The sequence below is a fragment of the Triturus cristatus genome, chromosome 6 (genome assembly GCF_964204655.1).
Source record: "Triturus cristatus chromosome 6, aTriCri1.1, whole genome shotgun sequence".
In the NCBI taxonomy this organism is placed as follows: domain Eukaryota; kingdom Metazoa; phylum Chordata; class Amphibia; order Caudata; family Salamandridae; genus Triturus; species Triturus cristatus.
Genome location: NC_140589.1, coordinates 1,141,367,491 through 1,141,390,098, shown reverse-complemented (window position 1 = coordinate 1,141,390,098; position 22,608 = coordinate 1,141,367,491). Strand labels below are relative to the sequence as shown.

At 42.4% G+C, this 22,608-nt stretch overlaps 1 protein-coding gene and 1 long non-coding RNA gene across 2 annotated transcripts in view; one reads left to right on the top strand and one right to left on the bottom strand.

The window, feature by feature from the left end:
* Positions 1-22,608, bottom strand: part of ACSS1 (acyl-CoA synthetase short chain family member 1) — a 1,009,364-nt gene that overhangs the window by 74,581 nt on the left and 912,175 nt on the right. The window lies entirely within an intron of this gene.
* On the top strand, positions 15,634-21,967 carry LOC146821110 (uncharacterized). The gene is made up of 3 exons (XR_014963102.1): positions 15,634-15,882; positions 18,206-18,326; positions 18,986-21,967. It is a non-coding gene; the product is annotated as an uncharacterized LOC146821110 (long non-coding RNA).

Here is a 22,608-nt window from a genome sequence, read left to right as displayed (position 1 = left end):
ACACTGATTAAATCATCCATAGAACCACTCACACGCCCATTCACAGTGTAAAACCTCTTCTTATTTCAGTTTTTAGAGAGTTCAATATATAAAACCCAATACTGTAGTATTTATCATATATGTCAATATGTCAATATGTCATGCCTCTTCCTATTGTATTTGTCATAGTGAATGTAACCCCCGTCTATGGTGAGGGGCAATGAGTTCACAATATAAAACTCCTTCCTACTGAATTTTGCATATGGTTCTCATGCAAAAACCCCTTGCCTTGGCTTTTGTCAAAGAGCTCAAAATGTCAACCCGATTCATACTTCCTTTGTCAGATAGTGTAAAGCCACTTTGTAGGTTTATTTAGGCAAGCAGTCTATAGTAGAACACGGTCCTACTTTGTCAGAGAGTTCATAATGTGAAACCCATTCCTACTTTATTGGTTATGGGATTACAACACGCAAATCCTCTTCCAGCAATATTTGACCTTGGGACCTGTGTTACAAAATTCTTGTCTACAAGCCTTAACACATTGTAAAAATAATCCACCCACAAAAGTTTAGTGGCTTAAACATATGCTTTTAAAAAAATATTTCTGTGGTACTGCCGATAAACAGATCAGACCTATGGCATCTGAAATAACCTTTCTGAATAATCTAATCAGGCCAACAGCCTTGATCACTCACTTATTAACATAAACAACTCAGGCATGCCATAATGAGTACAGTCTGTGCAGTATACACTTTTTCAGTGGAAGCACACAACGTCATCCCATTCAAGTTCAGATGGAGGAAAAGTTATCATAAGGGTAGCAACACCCTCGCTCCGTAGTGCTTCTTAAAGCTCTTTTTATGTTGATGTCATAGGAAGATTTGAAAAATATACAAAAGTGCATTGTGATAGACAACACTCCAAGTCACATAAATCAAAAAAGGGCATATTAATTGTATTTGATAAAATATTTAAACATACAGTTGATGGCATTGTTAATAATGCAAAAGAGAAGCATTTGCTTTTGACCCTATTTAAAGAGGGCTGTTTTTTTCACTTCGCAATATAAATGCACCTAATAGTGACTGCCACATGTTTTTTTAACCAAGTTACAAATTGTTCTGGCAGGGCCACGTGCCCATAAATTTACACTTAAAGGAATCCCATTGCTATGCGTGTCATGACACTGGTGGAGTGAAGGATTCAATAATGATTTCAAGGCTCTAAAAGATAGGATGGTATAACTGCTATTTGTTGGTTTCTGCTTGTAGAAGAGAAGGAATATAAATATTTCTGTTCCATAGTGCAGGATTAACTAATTGATGGCCTTGAAAGAGGTTACAATGGCTGAAGAAGCTTAGTGGAGTTGTGGAACTTTCTTCCTCACTAGAAATTCGAATACGCATTAAACTCAACTGGTGCATTAATCAAGTATGCTGCACGTATATTAAACAATAGGACACTAACAGCTAAACCTAACCGAAAAGGATACATTTTCCCACAGAAATGATAACACATGTCCCTTCCGTAGTGTTTCATTTACATTCACATTACCAAATTGCAGTTTTTCTAAAACATTTCCCGACATTTTTCCAAATGTATCAATAATAGAAAAACTGTGTTTAACACTTCTTTGATGTAATGAACTTGATTTAAATGATAATCCAATCTTATAAAATATGCATATAGTGAATAGGGTGTGCTAAAACTAATGTCAGTTTAAATTAACAGTGTTTCAGATGTGCAATTTGGAGTTTAAACAAGATGCCATGTTAGCAGATGTAAAGTAATGGAACTATGGAACCTTCGCATACAATTCTGTCATGGCATAAAAATGCAATAGGGAGTAAGGATGCAAGAATGCAAAATACAAAAAAATAAAGAAATGCAATAGGGAAATAATAGATAGTGCTTTTTCATATAGTTCAATGTTCTTAAAATATTTGGCATGAAACTTCTTTAATCACTTACTGGTTAATATTGCCTATATTCTATATGTTTGCACCTAGTTTATTGGAAAAAGAAAATGATTTCTCCCAATAGTAATTCTAAAATCAGTGCAACTTATCAGGTAGCTGGTAAGTCGACACATGTATCCAAATTCATATACAACTCTCCATCAGTTAGTAATTGAAGTTTATTATTGGTAGAAAGTGATGGAGGGTTTAGAATGTATTTCTATTTCATTACTTCCATGAGTAATGTTACTTGGTAGTGTATACGTTTTTAGGATATTTGTGGTTTTTCTAACAAGCCATACCTCACTCTGCACAGTTGACTTCAAACAACTTCTGTATCTCTCTGTGCCTCTATCACAATTGTTTTTCTGGACGTGCCGTCTTCTCCCTTCATAAATGCACTTTTTATTTGGTCAATCACCTCCTCACCTTTTTTTTGTATACAATTTTCCGTAAATCACCAATAGCAGCAAGAACCTGGCAGTTTATCTGACTTTGTCAATTGAGCATATAGCTCCTCCACCCTGAATGACATAATTAGTTGTGAGTTTTGCATGTTCTACTAGAGGGGAGAACAGCCTTTACCATAACATTCTTACAACAAAAGTAATTACAACGCATTTTTTACATCTCAAATACTTTTACCACCAAGTTTTTACAATGCATGTGGCAAGTAGTTTATATATTTTAAAGGGTAATTTAAAAGGGGGCGTTGGGGGGTCTCCCTTAAAAAGGGAGGGTGGGGGGTCTCCATCCCAAAAACGATAAAATGTTAAAATATTAGCAAAATTTTAAACAACATACATGTAATTTGTTAAATATATATAAATACATATATTGTTAACAATAACGTGTTAAGAATTAATGTGTAACTTTTAAACAGTAGGTGGCAGTGTTAGACTGTGACTGGATTTTACACTAACAGTAAGCTTGGAAAAAATATGCATGGAAGTAGATTGCATGGAGAAGGTATTTCAGATGCGAGTGAAAGTGAATGTGAATGCGTGGTAGTGGTATGTGTTGTTAAATCTGCGTAGTAAAACGTGCGAGGTGGATGAACCAGTGGTAATGTCATACAACCCACTAGAGGCTATGGTGTTTTTTATACAGTTTGACGAGAACTTGATAGCAGTTACTTTCAAGGGATAATATCAGCAATTTTTGGTTTCAGACTAATTACTAGATCAATTGCTAGAAAATCAGCCAATTTCCGAGAGTGATGTATTCCTGCATCTTTGATTCTGAATGAATTATAATGACAGCACTGCTCGTGGTAAAAAATCATTTGCCATTTTAAAATATGGTTTCCTTTATGTTTAAACACAAGGAGAAGATGGACAAAGCGCTAAAACTTTTCAGACACTCACTCCCAGTCACAGATCTGGGTTGAATCCATCATAATTTTTCAGCTCACTTCGCCACCCCAGTTCAGACACAGCTATATGTAAATCAGTCTTGACCCTGTGCCTCATGGGAACAGTCCAGCCCGAACTGCCAAGCCATGTCTTCCTTGGACCGGAAACAAGCATCCTGGGACTGGTTTCGGGGTAACACCCCTCTTCAGCCGGGCTAGCTTGAATCCAGTGGCAAAGAGAGCAAGGGACCCACGTCTGGACATACCCTGCCAACTTAAAGCGATCAAAGCAACACAAGGAGACGATGGATGGAGCGCTAAAATGAGTCAGACACTCACCCCTAGTCACAGATCTGGGTTGAATCCATCATCATTCTTTAGCTAACTTTGCCCCCCCAGTTCAGACACCAATATGCAAAACAGTCTTGACCCTGTGCCTCATGGGAACAGTCCAGCCTGAACTGCCATGTCTTCCCTGCACCGGAAACAAGCATCCTGGGACCGGTTATGGGGAAACACCCCTCTTCAACCAGGCTAGCTTGAATCCAGTGGCAAAGTGTGCAAGGGACCCACATCTGGGCATACCTTGCCAACTTAGGGCGAACAAGCAAACACAAGGAGACAAAGGACGGAGCGCTAACATTTTTCAGACTGGACTATTCCCATGAGGCACGGTCAAGACTGATTTTCATATAGCTAGGTCTGAACTGAGATGGCAAAGTGAGCTAAAGAACGATAATGGATTCAACCCAGATCTGTGACTGGGGGTGAGTGTCTGAAAAGTTTCAGCGCTCCATCCATCATCTCCTTGTGATTGCTTCTTTTATGTTTACCAATATGTCAGTGAGGGATTAAAATGAATCTGAATCTCCACATTCTATTATTACAGAAAGTGACAATGTCTCACCCAATTAGTGCAGATTTAGCTGCTTACTGCAGAGCTGGGAAGGTCCATGTCTTTATTTGAATTGTACTTATCTTCCTTGAGAGTGTTTTTTACCCTGATCATAGAGGCTTTTAAACCAAATTCAAATGGAATCGCCAATCACCATTTAATTCTAAGTACTTAGTTCAAATGACAACATTTGTCACTGTAGTTCATAACTGAAAGCAACTGAATGTATAATAGAACTGTATGTCATGCTAAAAACAAATATTTTCATCACATGTACTAGTGCAACATTCAAAACATCAGTCACAATATGTGTCCTGCATTTAAACTATGTCTTTCGTATAATTTGTTTACCATAGCATATCTATTTAATTTGAAAGCATCACATTGTGTACTCATAGATTAGCCAGTTTACTAAAAGTGCATATTTCCATTTTAACTGGGTGTACCCCATCTATGTTAAAATGTATGATATATTAAAGAATGCAATAAATAAAATACAAAAATACACTTAAGATCTCCTTTTGTTCCACTGGATATTCATTTCTCTCAAATTGAGACAGACAGACTCTCTCACTCACTCACTCACTCACTCACTCACTCACTCACTCACACTCTCTCTCTCATTATATTTAGTAGGCTTACCATTCTTGTAAGGACTGAGGGGCTGTTTTGGAGTTATGCGGACAACTCTATGCCTCAAGTAGGTTGAAGTACCCTGTCTGCCAAACTGAAGGTCTCTTGATCACAATGTTTCCTAGATGTTCCTCCTTTCCTCGCATCTGCAGTTTTAATCTCCAACATGTGGGGAAAGGAGAAACCAAATAGACTTTTGTCCGGATGAAGACCTTTGATGAACGCTTGACAATAAGGACTCTGGGACACTAGGGATAATAATGTTCCCATTGAGTGTCCTCACATGCTTTTAACCTTGCCAATGTGCCCTTGTTAATAAAAACAATCTTCTGGGCACCTCAGACAATTTTAGGGCCTGATTTATATTTCGATGGATGGATTACTCTGTTACAATGGCGACGGACATCCCTGTCTGCCAAAATATTAATCACATAGGATATTATGGGATTTATATTTCAGTGCACAGGATCTCCGCAACAGTTGTGACGGAGTAACCCGTCCTCTGAAAAGGAAATTAGGCTCCTAATCTTAGGATCCCCCACAACAATCAAAGAGCTCCCTTGGTCACCAAGTTTGAGCCCATCCAGATACACTAGGTATCTGTACGAGGACTCTATGATGAAGCATGCCACCAGCAGCCCTAGTGGGTGAGAGTCCTAATAATACCTTAGGGTAGTTCCCTTTAGAGGGGTGTAGAGAGACAAGAGATCGCACCAAAGGGCTCCCTCTTGTTGAGTCTGTGTATTAAATGAAATAGACATATATTGTGAGTAATAATCTCCAGCATCTTTCAGTAATTATCAAGGTGCATCAATGTGTACACTTTCAAGGTATTCTGCTTCACATGTTGTTTAAACTCAAGTAAGGAGCAAGTATAGCATTTTTGATATTTATTTCACACAAGTTATGGATTGCAATTTCCATATCAAATTTTCTCCAAGTTGCAGTTAAACCACCATTTCTGTGTGATCACCCCATATTTTTCTCCTTTTTCTGGATCCTATATTTTTGCTGTCTTTCGAACTCTGTGCAATTTAATTCTTCTAGCCAGTATTAAAGTGCCTATGCTCCCCCTTTAAAATTGGTTGAATTGGGCATGTACCCTAACTGGTATATTTAACTTACATATAAGTCCCTAGTATGTTGTATAAAATGTAACCAGGGCCTGTAAGTTTAATGTCACCAGTGGATTGCAGCATTTATTGTGCCATCCACTACAGTATCAGTGTAAAACAGTGCTTTTGGCCTACCATGGTAGCCTGACTATAACAATGTCAAAACTGTAATTCGGCCTGTCATAATAAACACTTTTGATAGGTCTATACCTTTTAAAAAAAATATTAGTAGGTCACTCGTAAGTAAGGCTTACTAGCCTTAGGCAAGGTGCATGGTATTTAACAGCAAGACGTGAAGACATTTTAGGTTAACATGTCCTTGAAGAAAAAAGGCCCCAAGAGCTATTTTCACTATAACAAGACTGGCTGTTCTATAGGGAAAGACTGAAATACAATATTAAATTTAATAATGTTAGTTCTGGCTAGGAAACACTTTGAAATTGCATTGTGGAATCAGATTTTTTATTAAATATTAAGCAAGAGGTACTTTTAGAAAGTTACATTTTCCCTGCCTAAAATCACTGAGGCTAATTTGCATTAGCCTCCAGCTGCAGCCGTTTCAGAGCTTAGCCCTGATTGAAGTGTGAGACTGCTCGCTGAGCAAAAGACAAAGGCTTGGGTATGGGGAGGTGTTTCTGTTCTTCTGGGGGAATGACCATCTAGGAAGTGCCCTGGAACTTAATTAACTTCAAAGGAGCCACCACTGTCACGAGCAGATTACAGATGACACCTGCACAGGCCCCTTCTCTGTTGTCCCAATCTGCCAGGCTTGAAACACTAAGGAAGGGAGCTTCCCCTAGAACTGATTTGAAGTGACTGATTTCCCTGACCACACTGCTGAGGTTGGGACACAGGTACTGCACAAAGGGAGAAATGTTTCACCATCTTGGAGTTAGGCAGAGAGGCTAACTGTGGGAGTGTTTGCTATTGGGCTCACAGGAAATGCTGCAAAAGTGGGTAGGGTTACCCCTGAGAAGTTTTAACCTGCTGGTTAAGGAGGGGCTGGGAGTCACCCATACCCACAAGGCAGAAATGTGGCTTCCCAGTATCCTTTTCAGTACACTCCTTGACCTGTGGAACATCAGAAGAAGACTAAACCTGCTGTCTGAGACCTGAGAGGGGCCATGAAGAATTGTTTCTACTCTCCTTCTCGTACCAGGACAAATAAGTGGACTCCAAGGGTCATATGAATGACCTCCTTTTCAAGCAACAGGGACACCACTAGTTCCAAGAGGCAAATTGTGCAACTGCCCACCTGATCTACCTTTTTGGGACTCAGTTGCTGGCTCAGACAGACCATAGACCCCTCAGATAGCTCACGCAGATGATGGATGAAAATCCCAAACTGTTGAGGTAGTCCATCTCCCCCTACAGGGAATGGACTTTACAGTGGAGCACCGCCTGGGGACAGACCATTGCAATGCTGATGATCTCTCCACCTACTTCCAGCGTAATAAGGAGAACTCCCAAGCTATTGGGTAGATCTTCAAACTTTCAGCTGAGAGGTGAGGGGTGCATGTGTTAGACCTGACTGCCTTAGGGTAGTCTTCACCCCACCTTTTTGCCTAGTTCCACCACTTTTCTGACCTGGTTTTTGCTGGCTTTAGGGCTCTTTTCTACTGCTAACGCTAACCAGTGCACTCTCTCCCCTAAACGTGGTTACAGTGTCATATTAAATGTACTTATAATTCCCTACTAAAGTGGTACCGCCTGTACCCAGGGCCAGCAAATGAAATGCTACTAGTGAGCTGCAGCACTGATTGTGCCACCCACTCAAGTAGCCCTTTAACCATGTCTTGCCTGCTACTGCAGAACCTTGTGTGGAGTTTTACACTGCCATGTCGACCTGGTAAAGTAAACCTTTTGCCAGGCCCAAGCCTTCCCTTTTTATACATATAGGTCACCTCTAAGGTAGGCCCTGAACAACCCAGAGGGCAGGGTGCAATATATTTAAAAGGCAGGACATGTATGTTTAAGTTTTACATGTCCTGGTAGTGAAAAATCCCCAAAGTTGTTTTTAGCTACTGCAAGGTCTACTCCTCCCATAAAATAGCATTGGGATTACCTTATTACATTTTAGAAGTGTAATTTCAAATTGGGAAGTGAGGAGACCCTCAAGTCTGGTGTGTCTGGAATCCTAATTTAAAATCCTATTACGGTAAAGTCGGATTTTAAATTCTAATTCCACCTTTAGAAAGTTGCCATGTACTTACTTTAGCCATTTGCCGCCTGCAGCCTGTCTCTGAAAAAGTGTGGGGTGGGTGACAGCCGGACTTTGTTCATTCCACCTAGACAGCTACACACAAAGGGAGCTTAGGTGTGACTTGATGGGCCTTGATGGGACATCCTGTCAGGACGGGAGGGAGGTGCTGGGCACACAGTCACACTTGCATCTGAATAGGCTATTTCCTGTCCCCACAGAAAGGGCTGCATACCCCCCTGCAGTGCGTCTGGAGCAGGGACAGCAAGGGAGGACCTCTGTGAACTTCAAATGCCCTTCTTTGAAGTCTCCCCCACTTCAAAGGCACAACCGGGTACAAGTCCTAGACCTCTGACATAACACCATCAGTAAACTACTGAACCTTTGGATACTCTGCCAAGAAGGAGGACTGCTGTGCTGCTGAAGGATTGATACTCAACTGGAATTATGCTCTGGAAGAACTGCTGCCTTGCTGTGCTGACCTGCTGCTCTCTTGCCTGGAGAGGAAGAACTGGACATGGAACCCATATTGAACCCAGGACCCCAAAGTGACTCCAAGGGCTAGTTTGTTGGCTTCCTGAGGTTGAGCCTCAGGGACATAAAAGGCTTCCCACAACTCCTGGACCATTTTTCAATGAGTTCCTAACCCCTAAGAGGCACCTCTCATGTCCTAGGCCCTTGGAAGTGGTTTTTGGCTTCTAAAGTCAAGCTTTTGGGCTCTTTGAGAATGTGAACGGGCCAGTTCACTCCGGAACCGCGCCACTCACACAAAGGATCAGCACGAGCCGCTGCTAGTTCATCTCTCTGCACAGCAAACATTGCCCACCAGCGTGGATCACCACTGCGAGGTTCCATCCCACCCATCTGAGTCGCCCGGCCTGCACTTTGTGCCATGCTGACCACCACTAGCGACGCTATCCTCCCTCCCAGCGTACTGCTTCCCTGCGAACGGGACTCTTGGCTCAATTCTTGCGAAGGTAAAACTGTAACAGGACTGACCTGGAATGGTATCCAACCCAAGCTGCATCGCGGTCGGCTTGAACTTATCGATTTGCACCTCTCCAGTGTGAGTAAATGTCCCAAATAGGCGTTTATTACTTCTAAGAGCTATTTTATACTTTATTCTTTAAAAATTCATATCTCAAGTTCTACTTATTGGATTGGTGTAGTTTTAGTCTTATTTTATGCATAAAATTAAGCTCTATTATACTAACCTGGTGTGGATTCATTTTTTGGTGTTTTAACTGCGTTACGGTTTAAAGTGTTGCACAAATACTGCACACATTGCCTCTTAAGTTAAGCCTGACTGCTCTGTGCTAAGCTACCAGAGAGTGGGCACAGGTTAATTTAGGGCGTGTTGTGAATTACCCTGACTAGGATTGTGGTTCCTGCTTGGACAAGGTGCATACCTCTGCCAACCAGAAACCCAATTTCTAACACTGAAAGTCCTGGTGAATATTTTGGCTCCAAGGACTTCTGGAGGACCAGGACAAAGCCACGAAGGCGATCCGACAAAGTTGTGCTACTGCTGGCCTAAGGATTCAGGTTTCGCCGCTCAGAGCTTTTCTACAGCAGCAAATCCTATTCATTGGGACTTTGCAGGGTAAGTATCTGGCCTCATGCAGCCCTCCCCTGCAACAGACTGAAGCCTTGCCTAGCCGGACGAATCGGAGCTCCAAAAAAGTGAATAGGTGCGAACATTGAAATCTTTCCTGGTCGAAGGCGCAAAAAGTATTGCACCAGTAGTGGACCTTCCTTGGGCACAACATGTACTTTTTAGTGCTATAGTTAACTTTACATTTTAAACATTTATTCTTCCCCTTATCACATTTTTGTTGTATTGTGGTCATTTTGTTAAATAAAACCTACTTTTGTTTCTCTAAGTTGGTTTGGCATTTTTTGTGTTGAGTTTAGACTTTTTTTTTTACGGTTTTGGAACTGCATAAATACTTTACACATTGCCTCTAAGTTTGCCTGTCTGCTCTGTGCCATAGCTACCAGGGGTTGACCTCGGATTTATTGAGTGGCTTTAGTGGTTCACTTTAGCAAGGACTGTGAATATTACTTGAGGTAGGCAGGTACATCCTCAACTAATACACCTATTTTTTTTTTACACATCGTCCAGCACTTTGTGAGATTACCCTAGCATGAGCCTCCTGTATCAAGCTTGATGTTAAGTTCGCTGCTTATTTGATTTGATGACATACGTGATATTAAACCTCATGTGAAGTGAACCAGTAACTACACCTCCCAATGTTTCAAAATTAGATGTTTTTCCTTGCAGACCTCCATTTCTGGATTCCTAGCTAATCATGTGGAGATGCCAACTGTGACCTTGCTAATAATATTCATTAGACAAGGTTCCATGCTACCCCCTATGACTGGAAATTTGCAGTGCAACCTAATAGTATATAGGCGGCATTGCAAAATTACAGAGAGGGCACAAAAAGTTGGCATGCAATTTGCACCTACTATGTACAACTTCTCTGTTGATACACAGGGTGCTAAAAGATAATAATCAACAAATGTTTACAAATTGCCAAATGTCACAGGACTTAGTTTCACTTGGGTCCGATATCTCCTGCGACCAGTGTGCGTTGTATATGATTAGCCTTAGTATATCCCATGGAACGCTTTCCCACCGTCACTATTACATTAACTTGCTCACAGGTCTTGTTTAATTACTCTGTATTACCTGCTTATGTTTTTCCATATAATGTTCTGTAATAAGAGTAGTCATCTCTACACTACTTTGTTTTGTATCATGCTTTTGGTATCACATTGTAGGTGCTACTATCCTTTGCAGTTGTTGTCTCTTTCTGTGTAGCTCTACACAGAATCTCCTGTTCATGGATTTTTGCTTTTTCTTTACTCCACTACTCACTGTCGCGGTGTCTGATATATTTTTTATGTTCTCATGACCATTGGATGTTAAGACTACTACCGTTTCTACAATGTACCCTTGTATGTTTCTTGTAGCCCTGAAGAAGTTGTGGGTTCACACCCAGACGAAACACGTGTTGGCTGGGCAACGGAACTTTATTAAATCAAGAAATATTCACTTCATTGGACTTACTAAGTGTTTCTTGAACTTGTGTTCTCTCCATTACTTTCTGTACTTACAGACCTGAATCATTGACGTGTGCATGGGTATCCTGTGTTCTATTAGTTTCACTTGTGGCCAGGAGGCATCTCGCGGGGGCAGCTACTCAAGCCACCAAAAGCTATTAATAGCCCACCACCAACTAGGGCATAGTATAAAGATAGGGAAGAGGGACATCTGATCCTGACATGTGGAGTGGAGAGATCATTTATTTGCACGTTTTCCTTGGGAAGCACTACTATTGCACTTTGCAGAACCCCAAAATTAAAGAACAAATAAAAAAAGTGGAAAGAAACAACTCATAGCAATGGCCACTGAGCTTTGTACATAGATGGAGCAAACGTCAAAGGAAAAAGAATCCCCAATATATCAAGATAAATAATACCGTTAAGGGATCAAAGATGGTAGGTCTACCACGCTTCTGATATATTTGCCAAAAATCAAAGTTAGCAGAGGTTAGCTCCCAAAAAATGAAAGACTCCAGGAAAACGAAATAAAGTATGAAGGTGAAAGTTTCTCGAATTAGAAGTGCCCAAGGGGACTCTAAGAATGCTGAAATGGGCGCTAAGCCAGATCCCAAAAAAGTTAGGCCAACACAGCATCCGAGCAAAACTCAGTAAAGTCTAAAAAGGGAACACAACCTTTTGTTCACTGTCAGAGAGGGGATGGAGTGCCCTTTCCCTTTTGTCAATGGTTACTTACTCCCTTTAAGATGTTGGTAAAGTTTCAATGTTTTGTGACCAGACTTTGATTGCAAAACATTGGTATATAACATACTGATTTGATATTTGGAAGGGACGCCTACAAGATGTGCCATCCAGACACCTAATTGGTATCCATTCGGAATTCCATTTTAGGGACCAGAAAAACTTTTCAGACTCCTCAAATGGGATTGGTACATAGGAAAGAACATTTTAGCATTTTAACTGTCTCAAACGCAGAAATGGAGCAACTGTTCAAATGTTTAGTACATCTGGCTCTAGGACAAGGAAGGGACCGAAGAGGGAATGTGGGGTTGTTCGATGGTATGAAACGTTTTGCAAATGAACCAGATTGACAAGGATGCGTATTTTGTTTTGGAAGCTGATTTTCATGTTTTTGAAATTTGAGGCGTTTGTTTTATACGAAAATGTGGTGTAAATTTTGTTTTGAATATGTATTGTCAATTATATGCAAACATCAATTGTTAAAGATCTATATCCATCAAGAAACGTTTTTTAAGTAAACTAAACGAGGTATGAAAAGTGTAATTTTAACTCTGTCTACATCTTAAAATTAGTCAATAGTAATGGAACGAATGACAGATGCATTCGTTCCTGAGTCTTGAAAGGGAATATCAGGACAGCGGCAAGCTGCAAACATTCTTATCGGATTGAAAAGAAAGTGGAGTCATATTGCAGATAACTGATGACTAGATATGGGCTTTTATTTTATGACGCCCGCGATCAGTTATTACTGGATTAGGCTGTAAATGCGTCTGATTAAAACTCAAAAATAACTCGTAGGCAACCGTTAACGTCTACTTCCAACACTGCCTCCATTTATAGCTATTTCGCGGTCTTTGATACGAGAATACAATCGTTGCAGTATAATATTTCAACTGCATGCAGAACAAAGATAAAGTAGTAATTTCACCCACCCCGTAAGTAAAGACATTCTTTTGCGTATCAGAAGATATCATAATTAGAAAATGACTAATGCGTCACCTCCATAAAGAACACTCCTTCCTCATCGGCTGCATGTGTTCCATTCAGGCCTGGTTATTCAAGTCTGGCTAAAGGTTGCGCACACTAGTATTTTATGATTCACAAGAACCAAACCACGACTCAGTGCCAAGTCAGCAAGCACACAGATTATCAGCTACGCAAACCAGAAAACGGCATGGTTTCTTGTGTGACATTATTTTGCTAGAAGATGATTTGTAAACATTGATTTGATATTTTACAATTTTATTTCATTGAAGTGTTTCACTGAGCAGAGAATATTTTGCAGATAGACTGAAAAGGAGCATATGGCCAATACAAACAAACTTAACATTAGAGAGAAAAATGTGTTGGGGACATTTCCTTCAACAACCCTGGTAAATATTCAACCTCACGGCCGCAAGCAAGTCTGAGTTACCTGCAACTCCTAGTGTGGTCGATAACAGGAGTTAACAGCCACACTGGGTATTGTGAGCATCGTGGAAAGGTAGGACTCTGGAGCCCGTATTATACATTGATCCACTAGTGACATACAGTCCCCACTGGCATTATTTCAAGCAGCACCTTCCTGAACCTCCGATCTCATGGGAAATGTTCCACAGAGGCAAGCATTCAAAGCAGGGTTATCATCCTCTCTGCCCCTGTTGGTCAGCTGGAGATTGACCCTACTGATTCGCTCAGTTTCTTTTATTGCTCAGGGGTGAAGCATGTATTTTAAAAGGGTAAATCAGTCAATTATTTGCAGTGAAACAGAGGCAATCCTGATAAAACAACCACGCATCTTACAATTTACAGCAAAGCAAATATGGTTTATGTTAACAGAACTATCCTAGAGTTATACGCACCCAAAGTCAAAAATAGTGAATCACCTCCTCATATGTGCAGCATTCTTGTCTGCGTGCCCCCACCTCCTGAACTCTAACCCTTGGCCTGTCATTTCAGTTTCCGGAGGAAATATTCGACCCTGAAGTAGTACTTGGACCAAGCTACCTGCAAGGCCTGGCCTCATTGATTCTAGTGGTTCTCTATTATGATTGGTAAAAGGTGATACAGTATCTGTCACAGACTCCTGATTTGGTGAGCCACTGAGGGTCCCTCTCAAAACCTCGGCATATGTGGCCAGTTCTTTGTAGATGTAGCTGTGTTAGGGGCCAGAAGGAAACGTAGGGAGTTGCCATCCCAGACAGAAATGTGCATGACATTTTGGATGCACTTCAGCTAGGCTGTTCAATCATTTCTTAACTATGATGAATGGTTCCGATTATACTTTTCAATCGAAAGTTCCAGTTAAAGTCCAGCTTACGTGTCAGATAGCAGGGCGTCCTATGCAAATGCGCAATTGAAAGTAATGTCTTTATTTCAGGTGCAAATGTAGGGAAGTGGAAATGTAGATTTACTTCTCACATGTGCGTTGGTCAACTATGCAGGGGGCGAGCACAAACCCACCTGCCTCACCATAGTAATTTTGGAATACAAATAGCTAGCTTTGTAAACACTGTTTGCCACAGAAACACCCCTCACCATAAATTGCTACAACTTGAAATATAGGTAATACAGGTACTTTTAAAGCATTTCCAGGTAATTACTGACTTACTGGTTACTTTGCATTCTTATCTACAAGCTATGTCACAAACCAAAAAGCTTTGACAAGTGTACTGCTCGATTTTCCCGGCCTTCCGGTGTTGCAGGGCGATCCATATGACTTCAGTCTCTTTCCATCCGAGTCTAAGGACTGGAGTAGTGAATAGGGCCTATCTATTAGACACTTGTGACACAATCCCGTGCTCCTACCCATAGCTTAGGGCCTATATACATAGCCCAGGGGATAGATTCGTTAGCATCAGGGGTAATCTGTTTTGTAGTAAGGGTATTTCATGGAGTTGAATTCAGGCCTGGTAGGCCTCAAACGGGAGAGATATTATTCACTTCGACATGATCCTGTGTCCTTCCCCATAGATCAGGGTTTGCATACATATCCTAGGGGATAGATTCGTTAGCCTTGAGAATAACTTGCCCTATAGTGAGGGTATTTCATAGAGCTGTGTTGAATTCAGGCCTGGTAGGCCTTAAACGGGAGAGATGTTATTCCTCCACCGATGTTAGTCATGTTTATTGAATGTATAATAGACTGAAGTCAAGGGTGGAATGTACTGCCCGATTTTCCCGGCCTTCCCGTGTTAAGGGAGGCCTAATGTGACTTCAGTCTCTTTCCATTCAAGTCTAAGGGTTAGAGTAGTGTATAGAGCCTATTTATTAGGCACTTCAACATGATTCTGTGTTCTTCCCCATAGATCAGGGTTTGCATACATATCCTAGGGGATAGATTCGTTAGCATTAGGGGTAATATGTTCTGTAGTAAGGGTATCTAATGGAGCTGTGCTGCATTCAGGCCTGGTAGGCCTTAAACGGGAGAGACTCCATCTTTCCTCCTGCTCTGGCAGCTTGGGAAGTTTCTAGGTCATAGGCAGTGTTTTAGTTAGGAGGTGTTATTCGCTTGGAGAGAACCGGTTCAGGCCGGCCCTTATCGAAGGATTGTATTCTCCTTCATGCTGAAGACACTACAACAGGCCGGCCGGCTGGGAACGTGTCCTTGGCACGGGGAGGTACAGGAATTTGGTGGGCGGCAGGTTTCGAGCTGGAAATTTCCATGAGAGAATGCACATCTATATTAGTGAAAGTCTGAGGCAGATACTGGCACTTGCTTCTAGACCGTAGGCGGCATCTGGCCGTTAGCAGTAAAAGCTGCTACTTGTTCCAGGGAAGACAGATGATAAGCCTGAATCTAAAGAGGAGAGAATAGCTGATGGAGGAGGTTCCAGTGACTAGGAGAAAGAGAGAAGGGAGTGGATCTGTGACTGCAGAGGTGTGACTTCCAGGCGAAGCCAAGGTGCAGACGGGAAGGGAACCTAGATGACCTTTGAGTACAGGCAGAATATAATCAGGTGACGTTAACCCTTTACTATTAGAGTATACAACTTAACCTTTCACTTTCCTTGCAGGTTGTCTATATATATAATGTATTCTGCGAATGTGCATGTGGCATTTAAATAAAGTATTTAGCTTGTTGTACGTTAGCATGTGTTGTGTACTTTTGTATAGGAGGATAGCCTATTCTTTAGTCAAAGTTGCCTTAAAATGAACAGAGGTTAATCCTGGTCAGGTAAGTGGTAACTGGATGAGGGGGAAAACAAGCCCCTCGAACTAAGAGAACAGGTTGTGCTCAACTAATAGTCTTTGTGTGATCTGATATATATATAGTAATCCCAATTCCCCTGTCGTGTAGAGCGGTAATAATAGGATGAGCTCGTGCTAAGGCTGCCGAATGGGTAGGAGATTCTGGACCTAACTAAGGTCGCGAGACTTTGTGTGTTGCTACCGGATGGGTAGGAGATTCTGGACCTGACTGAGGTCGCGAGATCGTGTGTGTCGCTGCCGAATGGGTAGGAGATTCTGGACCTGACTGAGGTCGCGAGATCGTGTGTGTCGCTGCCGAATGGGTAGGAGATTCTGGACCTAACTAAGGTCGCGAGACTTTGTGTGTTGCTACCGGATGGGTAGGAGATTCTGGACCTGACTGAGGTCGCGAGATCGTGTGTGTCGCTGCCGAATGGGTAGGAGATTCTGGACCTGACTGAGGTCGCGAGATCGTGTGTGTCGCTGCCGAATGGGTAGGAGATTCTGGACCTAACTAAGGTCGCGAGACTTTGTGTGTTGCTACCGGATGGGTAGGAGATTCTGGACCTGACTGAGGTCGCGAGATCGTGTGTGTCGCTGCCGAATGGGTAGGAGATTCTGGACCTGACTGAGGTCGCGAGATCGTGTGTGTCGCTGCCGAATGGGTAGGAGATTCTGGACCTGACTGAGGTCGCGAGATCGTGTGTGTCGCTGCCGAATGGGTAGGAGATTCTGGACCTGACTGAGGTCGCGAGATCGTGTGTGTTGTTGTGGTGAAACCTTGGTATAAATATATAATAGGAATTCCCTGTCCTTAGGTGGTACATATATATGTGGTTATTTAGGTGTAAAAAGGCCCTAGGGAGGGGGTAACGTTCTGGTTTGGGTCAGAAGGGCTCTGTGGAGCAGGTTCTATCAGGAGGAAAAACCAAAGCAGAACATTTGGCGTCGTGAACCGTTTACGTATTCTGTGTGCGTTGTGTTGTCCCGTGTTTGCTGCCAGCGTGTGCGTGACTTTGTTTGTATGTTCTTTGTAATATACTGGTGTGTCTAGCATTTCTTCTTCTTTCTTTTCTTTCTCTACTTCTCTCTTTTTCATGATCTGTTCTAAACAATTTAAATATACTTTTAAGTTGCCCGTTGCTATTCCCGGCTGGGATTCAATGCCTTGTGAAGCCCTAGCCCGGGAGTGGGCTGAGTAATTGGAAGCAGACTGTTGCACATCACTTGATTTATTTGAATGGGGGAAGACAGTATGATGTGCTGGCTCGTGCAGTGAGCTCGTTGTGCTGATTTAAAATTGGTATGTGTATGTTTCAGCGTGTCTTCTAAAGAGTGCTTATAAATAGCTTGCTACGTGAGGCAGAGAGGGCTGGATCCCTTTCAAGTGTTAGTTAAGGAATGCATATCTACTGTTTTTCAGTTGTAAAGTGCATGTAAGATCTCAGAGCATGGCTCTGAAACGTGGGACTTCCTTGAAATACCAGTCTCCGTAGTTGCAAGGAAGGGTGTTATTCAGCAGGTGATTGATGGCATTTTGGAGTGAGACAGCGGTGTTATTTTCATGTGTTGGTTACCATGCATTACACATGTGGGCATTTGCAATAGGAACGTGGTGAGTTGTACACAGAGCTGGTTGATGCCCAGTTTGCTAATATATCTTTGATGACAAAATTAAACGTGTACCAGGCTGTGATGTTGTTCCCTTTGCCATGTCGACATGATTCAGGTGTGATAATTGTAACAGAGAATGCAGGCAGGCTATGAGCTACACAGGCGGTTTTACTAATTCCTCTAAGGAGCTTTCTCAGCCTGCATGGAATGTGCATGAAAGTAAACAGACTACTGTTGTAGGCTTCACGATCACTGGTTGCGGACATAAATTACACATGACACTGTATGATATATTTTGCTTTAAAAGAGAATTGCAACAATGTGATTTTAGTTGTGAACAGCTGATTATGTGCAATAAGTCTAATATGTGGCCACTTCATTAACATGTACATTTATTTCGTAAGGTACTTCTAGAACAATGTGCCCTTTTTAGTTACAGGAAAGTGCAGGGAATTAATAGGTCCCTTTTAATTTCAGATGCTGGACACATATTGTGCTTTTGCGCCCCAACAAATACTGAACAAAACAGGGTTAGAGGCAATGTGATTTGCCTATGGGAGAGCATTTTCAGATTAAGACATGTGCAGTCTTGCTGGAGGTAAGGAGTGGTTACAGCTATTTTCCCTCTCAGACCTGTAAAGAGTTGTTCTGGAAGTGGGTCATTTCACAGCGTCTTTCAGATTGCTGTTTGGGAGTCTTGCAATGAGATCATCTAGCAACGCTAGGCGGGGCTCAGGCTTTCTGTGAAGTCCGAGAAGGGATTCCTACGGGAGGGGTCGTCTCATCTCAGCTCCTCTCCTCCATATGTAGGGACTGCTTCCTGGACATAACTGTCTGGGAGGTTTGCACAGGCGCAGGTTCCCCCCCCCATGAGGCGAGTTGCAGACAGTCCGAGAAAGTTGGCAGGCGTGCGGTTCTCTCCGACCTTGAAGGAGATAAGGTGTGAGCTACAGACAGCCGGAGGAGCCTCTGCTTGTTATATTTGGCAAGAGGCCATTTAGTGTCCGCGGAGATTTGTGAAGGGGGGCAGCACCTGTGAGGGGTGCAGTGAGCGAAGTGAGAGAAGGAGACTGCCCCAGCCCTTCTTGCTGTGTATTGAAACAGAGGGATTTTTATCAAGACTTTAGAGGCTAAAGCGTTAGTAGTATTATTACACGATTCCCCAGAGCTGGAGGGGACCTATATAGACAGAAATTGAAATATTGTACTTTTGAAAAATGTTCTTTGCAAGAAAAGTGATGCTTGTTTCTTTTTCAGATTCGCCCGGTTCTCCGCGTATGAGTGGGACTCCCTTCTCCCGTGTGAGTGGGACCCTCCCTCTCCCCTCCCCTTCCCTTCCCCCCCCCAAGCCTGGAGTAATACGAGACGGTGGCGGCTGATGCCGGTGGCTATCCAGACTGGACGGGGTCCTCCCTTATCAAGAAGATACAGCTGCTGATGTGTACCGGAGAGCATGATGGCCTGCTTCTTTCAAAGCGAAATGGAATCAGCAAAGTGTAGAACTGTTTCCTTCACGTGCGGCCACCATTATTTGCATGAAGGCGGTGTGTTTTTTCATACTGAAGGACTGTTTTTTTTTTTTTATTCGGGATGGAGATCAATAGAGACGCTTTGCAGCGCTCAGAGTAAATATTTTCTGAGTTAGTGAACAGTGATAACTTGTAGCTGTTGCTACTATGTCTGAGTTTGACAGTGGAGTATCCAGTTTCATCATTAGAAGCATTAGGAGCTTTCAAAAGCTTGCTTGATTTATTTTCTACATCCATTCAACATGTATCCGGATGTCTATGAGCTATTTCTAGCTGCACCTGAATCATGGCTACTACATGTGTTTGGAGAATGCAAACTTTATTTGCTCTACAGTGATTATCACATACCTTTGATGAGTTTTTTGCTGCTTTTTAAGTCATGCTTTGTTTTGAACTATGTATTTTTGTGTAGCAGCTTCAAGATATGAGTTGCTGTTTCCACATGTGCTTTTTAGTAGTTGTGACTTTTAATTTAGACATGTGGTTTTCGATGGTTTTTGCTTTTAATTACGATATGCAGTACTTTAATGATCATTTTGCTTTTCGGTTATGTAATACAGTTGCTATTTGCTGGATTTTGTTTTTGACATATGTGAATGGTGATGATCAAGGGTCATGGGGTGCTATGTTGTGAATCAGCCACTTGTGGTCTGACACTCTATGGTGACCCTCAACCACCACCATTCTGTACTGACCTAAGTGTGTTCTGCCTTTTAGTGAAATAGTCTTTCCAAGAATAGAAGGTATGGTATGTTGAGGTGCAGTCTTGTGGGTGGTGGTGCACACATGTGCTCAATGTTGTATACTGAGGGATTTAGCGTATAATGTTATTTGGGTTAGGTGAATTATGATTTTGACCTATCGGCTTTGACGTGGTCTAATGTGATTCTGCCTTTTGACTCTACCTTGCTTCAAACTTCCCTGTGTGTGTAAGTTGTGTGGATGAGAATTATTGGTATTCCTGCTTTGGCAGTCTATAATGCCAAAACTATTGAGAATATGGCCTGCTGGATGGTGAAATCCATTAATAATACTTCTACAGCCCTGTCTGACATGCTATCGGACGCCCAGGGTGAACGTAGGACCATTTTGCAAAATCGAGCGGCCATTGATTATCTTTTGCTTAAACATGGACACGATTGTTAGGTATTCTGATTATTATCGGCATTTTGATTTCTATCTGTTGCTTTATTCACGTGTATTCCTTCAATGCTTCAATTCTGCACACTTGGTACTAGACATAGATCAGTTCGTTTTGTTTATAATAGACTGAAGTCAAGGGTGGAATGTACTGCTCGATTTTCCCGGCCTTCCGGTGTTGCAGGGCGATCCATATGACTTCAGTCTCTTTCCATCCGAGTCTAAGGACTGGAGTAGTGAATAGGGCCTATCTATTAGACACTTGTGACACAATCCCGTGCTCCTACCCATAGCTTAGGGCCTATATACATAGCCCAGGGGATAGATTCGTTAGCATCAGGGGTAATCTGTTTTGTAGTAAGGGTATTTCATGGAGTTGAATTCAGGCCTGGTAGGCCTCAAACGGGAGAGATATTATTCACTTCGACATGATCCTGTGTCCTTCCCCATAGATCAGGGTTTGCATACATATCCTAGGGGATAGATTCGTTAGCCTTGAGAATAACTTGCCCTATAGTGAGGGTATTTCATAGAGCTGTGTTGAATTCAGGCCTGGTAGGCCTTAAACGGGAGAGATGTTATTCCTCCACCGATGTTAGTCATGTTTATTGAATGTATAATAGACTGAAGTCAAGGGTGGAATGTACTGCCCGATTTTCCCGGCCTTCCCGTGTTAAGGGAGGCCTAATGTGACTTCAGTCTCTTTCCATTCAAGTCTAAGGGTTAGAGTAGTGTATAGAGCCTATTTATTAGGCACTTCAACATGATTCTGTGTTCTTCCCCATAGATCAGGGTTTGCATACATATCCTAGGGGATAGATTCGTTAGCATTAGGGGTAATATGTTCTGTAGTAAGGGTATCTAATGGAGCTGTGCTGCATTCAGGCCTGGTAGGCCTTAAACGGGAGAGACTCCATCTTTCCTCCTGCTCTGGCAGCTTGGGAAGTTTCTAGGTCATAGGCAGTGTTTTAGTTAGGAGGTGTTATTCGCTTGGAGAGAACCGGTTCAGGCCGGCCCTTATCGAAGGATTGTATTCTCCTTCATGCTGAAGACACTACAACAGGCCGGCCGGCTGGGAACGTGTCCTTGGCACGGGGAGGTACAGGAATTTGGTGGGCGGCAGGTTTCGAGCTGGAAATTTCCATGAGAGAATGCACATCTATATTAGTGAAAGTCTGAGGCAGATACTGGCACTTGCTTCTAGACCGTAGGCGGCATCTGGCCGTTAGCAGTAAAAGCTGCTACTTGTTCCAGGGAAGACAGATGATAAGCCTGAATCTAAAGAGGAGAGAATAGCTGATGGAGGAGGTTCCAGTGACTAGGAGAAAGAGAGAAGGGAGTGGATCTGTGACTGCAGAGGTGTGACTTCCAGGCGAAGCCAAGGTGCAGACGGGAAGGGAACCTAGATGACCTTTGAGTACAGGCAGAATATAATCAGGTGACGTTAACCCTTTACTATTAGAGTATACAACTTAACCTTTCACTTTCCTTGCAGGTTGTCTATATATATAATGTATTCTGTGAATGTGCATGTGGCATTTAAATAAAGTATATAGCTTGTTGTACGTTAGCATGTGTTGTGTACTTTTGTATAGGAGGATAGCCTATTCTTTAGTCAAAGTTGCCTTAAAATGAACAGAGGTTAATCCTGGTCAGGTAAGTGGTAACTGGATGAGGGGGAAAACAAGCCCCTCGAACTAAGAGAACAGGTTGTGCTCAACTAATAGTCTTTGTGTGATCTGATATATATATAGTAATCCCAATTCCCCTGTCGTGTAGAGCGGTAATAATAGGATGAGCTCGTGCTAAGGCTGCCGAATGGGTAGGAGATTCTGGACCTAACTAAGGTCGCGAGACTTTGTGTGTTGCTACCGGATGGGTAGGAGATTCTGGACCTGACTGAGGTCGCGAGATCGTGTGTGTCGCTGCCGAATGGGTAGGAGATTCTGGACCTGACTGAGGTCGCGAGATCGTGTGTGTCGCTGCCGAATGGGTAGGAGATTCTGGACCTAACTAAGGTCGCGAGACTTTGTGTGTTGCTACCGGATGGGTAGGAGATTCTGGACCTGACTGAGGTCGCGAGATCGTGTGTGTCGCTGCCGAATGGGTAGGAGATTCTGGACCTGACTGAGGTCGCGAGATCGTGTGTGTCGCTGCCGAATGGGTAGGAGATTCTGGACCTAACTAAGGTCGCGAGACTTTGTGTGTTGC